We start from the raw sequence: 6360 nt of genomic DNA on the forward strand, positions 1-6360 counted from the left end.
CCTAGCCACACACACACACTCACACACACACAAGTGCACACACAGAGAACTCCCCAAATGATTAATCATTAGGGAGATGAAAACTGAATTTGACAATAAAGTACTACTTTACATCTATTATTTAAAAAATGAAAATAAGGGCTAGGAATATAGCTCAGGGGCACAAGTGCCTGCCTCGCTAGCACAAGGTCCTGTGTTCAATCCTTGGTACCAAAAAAAGAAAGAAGAAAGAAAGAAAGAAAGAAAGAAAGAAAGAAAGAAAGAAAGAAAGAAAGAAAGAAAGAAAGAAAATAAATTAACTGGCTGAAAAAAACAACTCCAACAAAAATACTGTGTTGGGCTGGCCACATAGTTTAGCGGATTAAAGCACCTTGTTAGGCAGATGCAGGGACCAGGGGTTTGATCCCTGACATGCCATGCCAGCCGTGCCCCCAGGGCCCCTGAGATAGCAAATGAGACTGGGTGTGGTGGCGCACACCTGTAATCCCAGTGCTTGGGAGGCTGAAAACAGGAGGATTACAAGTCTGATCTGTATAGTAAGACCATGTAGATCCTCTACTAAATACATAAAAATACTATCTGTTGATAAGAACATAGAGAAAGTAGAACCTTAAATCCACTGTTGATGGTAATATAAAGTACTGCAACTGCTATAAGGGACTAATTCCTCAAAAAGTATAGCATAGCCTTACTGTACGACCTAGCAGTTCTACTCCTGGATGTAGAGCCAAAACATTGAAAGCAGGATCTGAGATATTTGTGTGCCTGTGTTCATAGCTGCATTATTCATAATAACCAAAACGAGGAAACAACACAAGTGCTCATGAACAAATGACTATATTATATGTAAAATGGATTATTCAAACTTAAAAAGAAATTGTAACACATGAATATGAACATTGAGACTGAAATAAATGTGTCACAGACAAACACTGCATGGTTCCACTTACACGGGATACCTAGAACAGTCAAATTCATAGTGACAGGGCAAGAGAGACTCCTTTTTTTTTTTTTTTTTGGTAAATCTTTTAAAAGGAAGTCTTTCAAGTCTATTTAAACTGTAGGTGAACTCCTCACCCCTTGCCCTCCTAGGTAATCATAAAACTATAAAAGTAGAAACAGAACTGAGAAACAGGCTAAATGTTAAACCATAATGGCTACCTGACTGCCAGGTGGTCATTTCTGGGAAATGTAAACCTTGTGACAATTATGTACTATTCCTGTAAAATTCCACAAAATGAGATAAAGATGTGTTTACCAGACATCTAAAGGATATTTAAGATGTGTTTGATGTCTACTCAGTGCCAATATTGTTCCTGGCTTTTTTTTTTTTTTTTTTTTGTGGAACCGGGGATTGAACTCCGGCCCTTGCACTTGCCAGGCAAGCGCTTGTTCCAGGCATTTTCGTCAGAGGGCAGGCTTTTTTAATAAGTTTGTTTGTATATATGAGTACATTTCTCCTTGAACCTGCCATAACATTTTGGAGACCCCAGCAAGATCACCTCACGAAGAAGACTCTTGCGTGGGGGACCCTGTGCTCCAAGTCTCATTGGTCACTCTTCAGGTGGCAGGAGGTCCCAGGTGATTTCACCTGGCCACCTGGGGATGAGTGTGGGGCGGGATGCTGTAGCTGCAAAACAGGACAACCTAGCTCTGCTGTCTAACCTAGGTAAACAAATTGGATTCCTTTATTTGCCTTTGATTTCATTTAGAAACTTTTTTTCTTCTTTCCAGACTGACATTTTGATGGACCTGGCCTCCCACACATGGAAGCCATTTGATCTTGGCACAGCTGAGAATTTGTATCACAGTGTCTCTGAATTTGGTCAGTTCTGGTGTCTAAAGTATTTCAAATTGATGACTGGAGATTGATAGTTCCTGGGATTATTTTGTCTCTATGTTGTTTCTCCAATGTGCCCATACTTTGAGATTATGCTTGAATTCATCATCTGGGAGGATTGGTGGCAGTTTCGCTTCTGCCCTTCTTGTCTCTCTACATCATCTATCTATAGGATCAGAGACATCCAGATTTGGCCAACTGCTTCACACCGCCATGACTACAGCTATTAAATAGGGCTCTAGCCAGCTGTCATGGATGCACCCAGCAGCAAGACAATCATGCTGGATTGCATGATCAAGAACTTTGATAAATTCAAGGGGAATTATGGGGTGAAAATAAAGGGAAGTTTTGCACACTGTGTGAATTAGAGTGGCCCTCTTTTGATGTGGGCTGGCTGCCAAAGGGGATGAGATTCTCACATAGCCCCCAACTGTAGGATGCAGTCACAGGGAAACTGGGGCATCTGAATCAGTTTCCTTATAGATTCCTGGCTGCAGGGTCGGCGAGACAGCTCAGTGGACTAAGTGCCTCCTCAGGCAAGCACAGGAGCCCACGTTCCATCCCACCACCACATGTTTGGGCATGGTACTACACACCTATAATCCCAGCACTGGGGAGGCTGAAAACAGGAGGATCACTACATCCAACCTGCATAGTGAGACTCCATATCAAATACTTTTTTTTGCGGAACCGGGGATTAAACTCAGACATTTGCACTTGCCAGGCAAGTGCTTATTCTACTGAGCCATCTCCTCAACCCCATCAAATACATTAAAAAAAATTCTGGCTGCTTGCAGTTTGAACATTACCTCAGTGGATTAGGATGTGTGTCTGTGGGTTTCTCAATCATACCCTGATAATCAAGGAGATCCCTAAATCAGAAGCCCCACCTGCCATTGGCACCAGAGGAAAACATTCCTTTTTTCCTGGCTCCACCACCCCTACCTTGATCCTTCTACCACACTCACTGCTCACCCTGCCTCTCCAATACCTCAGCAGGTGATCCCTTCTCGGTGCCACAGCCAAGTGGAAAATGCTGCCATGGCCCTGACTCAGCAGCTCCTCGTTCCTCTAATCATCGTAGGTAGCCTTCTCTTGGGTCCGTAGTTGACTTGGACGAAGAAGTCTCCTCAGGTCTGGTCCATTTTACCCCTCCAGCCGGCTGCTGTGATGGGATTTGATTGTAGCCCTCAATGTACCCTGGTGTATGTCCCATTCACCACCAGTGATTTCAGAACTCAGAAACCCCTTTTCAGAACCCTGGACCCTAATTACGTTGCTCAATTCAGTAGGTTTTTAAAATGTACTTTAGTACAGGGTCTACAGGGCTTCACTACATAGATCAGACTGGTAGTGATTCTCCTGTTTTCAGCCTCCCAAGGCACACGCCACCGTGCCCAGTCTCAATCGCTGTTTCAGCATGCCCAGGGGCAGGGCCAGCACAGCATGCCAAGGATCAAACCCTGCCTACTGTGCTCTGCCTAAGCAGATGCTTTAATCTGCTGAGCTATCTAGCTGGCCCTTCGATTCCGTGTTTAAAACTCACCATCACACCTTGGATCACTGTCAACAGATTATGCTAACCTTGTAGACTTTGGAGGAGAGGGACAGAATTGGGAAGGCAGAGAAAGAATAAGTAAGGACAAACATGAGGAAGTGTACAGGATAGAGGCAGCAGCTCACAGTTTAGTGCTGAGACACTCCTAACTGGGATTACAACACTGATGAGGGACTAAATTACTTAAAGGAACATCACAGCACTCTTAAGGGGTGTCTTTCTGCTCCTCATTTTTCCACTAACTTACATGTGGTAGTAGAAGTATATCAGGGGGGGCTGGTGAGATGGCTCAGTGGTCTAAAGCACCTACTTAGAACAAGCTTTAGCAAAACCCAGGGACCACAGTTCGATCCCCCAGCACCACATGCCAGCCAGCCCCCCCCCCTGGTGGGCTGAGCTGGCCACACACACACACACACACACACACACACACAAATAAATAAAAAATAAAAAAAATAAAAAATAAAAAAATTGTTTCTTAAAAAAAAAAAGTATATCAGGGATTGACTGAAGCTTCACTGCATTTTTCAAGCACCTCGTGGAAGCTTTGCAGACGTATACACTACATGGCCAAGATTCACCTGAGAATGCTCATCAATATGGTTTTCATTGTTCAGCTGACCCCTGCTATCCAGTGAAAAATGTGGAAGGTTAGATTTTGCAGCAATGAAGTCCCAGTTGATAGAAATTATACAGAAAGTGTTTCATAACAGAGAAGATGCAGAATGGAAACTTAAGCAAGAAAAGAGAAGGTAATGATGGCAGCTTATAGGAGGGAGGTCCGGTCAAGAGCTAGGAAGAAGAGGAAAAAGGCAAACAGGGAAAAAGTTGTCATACTCCCCTAGGTGTATGTAGGACACTGTAGACCAGTGTCCCTATTGCGATTTCCAATAGTAGTGCCCAAAGTTGTTGAAAAAAGAGAAAAGAGGAAAAAAAAAAGTGTTTGTGATGGAATCAGAGGAAGTCTCAAGACTGATGGGATCAGGAATCTGTCTCTCAGCCTTGGGGAACCCTTGTTAACCACCAACATGGGGGAAAACCTGTTAAGATTTTTGATAGGTACAGGTGTGGATCTGTTACTAGTTACTCAGCCAGTAGCTCCACTTTTGGGACAGAAGTACATGTTCAAGTGGCAACAGGTCAGACTTCAACCTATTCTTTTTATGAGCCACAATAGGCTCAGCTTGGGTGACATGTAGTTAGCCAATCCCTTCTACTTATGCCTGATTGTCCCTTCCCCTTCCTGGGCCAAGATCTTCACAAACCTAGGGCTTCAATTTCTTTTACTTCTGAGGAAACTCTTTTTAACCACAGGAGAATCCTCTCCCCAGGCTGATGTGTTAACTGTTACCTTGCCTACATAGGAGGAGTATCACCTCTTAAGATTTTTTTTTTTTTTGCATTTGTACAGGGGATCCAGGGTCTCTCTACCTAGATCGGATGTGTAACAATCCTGTTTGCAGCCTCCCAAGTGCTAGGATTACAGGCGTGTGACACCATGCAGTCTCAATCACCGTCTCAGCACACCCCAGGGGCAGGGCTGGCTTGGCACACCAGGGATTGAACCCCGGCTGCTACAGTCTGCCTAAACAGGCACTTTAGTCTGCTGAGCAATCAAGCCAGCCCACCTCCTAGATTCTACTAATGCAGCACAATCTGCTCTCCTTCCCTGGACTGAATGTTTTCCAAAAGTTTGGGCAGAAGATAATCCCCCTAGTCTGGCAATTTATGTAACCCCAGTGACAGTAGTGTTAATGGGACATACAAGGCTGGTCCACTTAATACCCAACAGCTGTGACAGCTAGAAAAGGAATTAAACCACATATTCAGAGATTGCTCGAGGCAGGTATACTGAGCTCAGCAGACTAAGCGCCTGCTTTGGCAAGTGCAGATACCAGGGTTTGATCCCCAGCACCACACGCTGTGCTGGTCCTGCCCCCAGGCGTGCTGAGCTGGGCATGGTGATACATGCCTGTAATTCCAGGCATGGGGAGGCTGAAAACAGGAGGATCACTATGAGTCTGAGCTGTGTAGTGAGACCTGTACCAAATACATAAATGAAAAAGAAAAAAAAAAGTCCCCTCGGAATACACCATTCTTCCTGGTTCACAAACCAGGGACAAATGCGTATGCCCCATCCTGGATCTTTGGGAGGTAAATGCTTTGGTTGCAATTCTCTACCCCACTGTACCCAACCCCTATACCTTGCTCAGTTTGCTTCCACCTACCAGAACTTGGCATACTGTGCTGGATTTGAAAGATGCTTTCTTCTGCATCCCCTTATCTGTAGCGTCCCAGGGATTGTTTGCTTTTAAATGAGACGATCTAGAGGGGGTAAGGAATATCAACTAACCTTGATGAGGCTTCCTCAGACATTTTAGAACTCCTTAACAATATTTGGGGAAGCCCTGTCCAAAGATTTGCTGCCCTTTGGTGAAGGGAACCCTGAGATATCTCTTATAGTACGTTGATAATCTGATCATAGCAGCTAGGACTCAGAACCTGTATCAAGAAGGAACAGAGAGGGGCTGGTGAGATGGCTCAGTGGTCTAAAGCACCTATGTAGAACAAACTTAAGCTAAGCAAAGCACAGGGACCGCGGTTCAATCCCCCAGCACCACATGCCAGCCAGCCCCGCCCCCTGGTGGGCTGAGCTGGCCACACACACACAAATAAATAAAAATTTAAAAAAAAACAAAAACAACCAGACATCTGGGGTCTTAGGCCCCCCCCCCAAAAAAAAAGAAGAAACAGACTGCTGGGTTTGTTGAAGAAAAGGAGCATCAAGTACCAATAAATAAATAGGCTGAAATATGTATGCAAACTGTATAATTCTTTGGGTTTGTGCTAAAAGGAGGGACTCGCTTACTGTCTACTTTCCATATCCAGGTGTCTTAATTACCAGGTCATCCAGGACTTAAAAGAATCCTTACCTAAAGAAAAAAAAAAAAAAAAGATGGGG

At 44.3% G+C, this 6360-nt stretch overlaps 1 protein-coding gene across 10 annotated transcripts in view; it reads right to left on the bottom strand.

Annotated features, from left to right (window-relative positions):
* Positions 1–6360, bottom strand: part of Srr (serine racemase) — a 51484-nt gene that overhangs the window by 19775 nt on the left and 25349 nt on the right. For 5 of the 10 annotated variants that reach the window (XM_023719821.1, XM_023719824.1, XM_023719820.1 and 2 more), the window contains exon 2: positions 2832–3005. The exons of 2 other annotated variants lie outside the window; for them this stretch is intronic. The gene's annotated coding sequence lies outside the window, so the exon portion shown is untranslated. Of the gene's footprint in view, positions 1–2831; positions 3006–5626; positions 5708–6267; positions 6288–6360 lie in introns of those variants that run through there. 3 more of the 10 variants (XM_023719823.1, XM_023719822.1, XM_023719825.1) reach the window with 3 other exon arrangements.

This window comes from Octodon degus, unplaced genomic scaffold, assembly GCF_000260255.1.
Source record: "Octodon degus isolate 3935 unplaced genomic scaffold, OctDeg1.0 scaffold00072, whole genome shotgun sequence".
NCBI classification, from domain to species: domain Eukaryota; kingdom Metazoa; phylum Chordata; class Mammalia; order Rodentia; family Octodontidae; genus Octodon; species Octodon degus.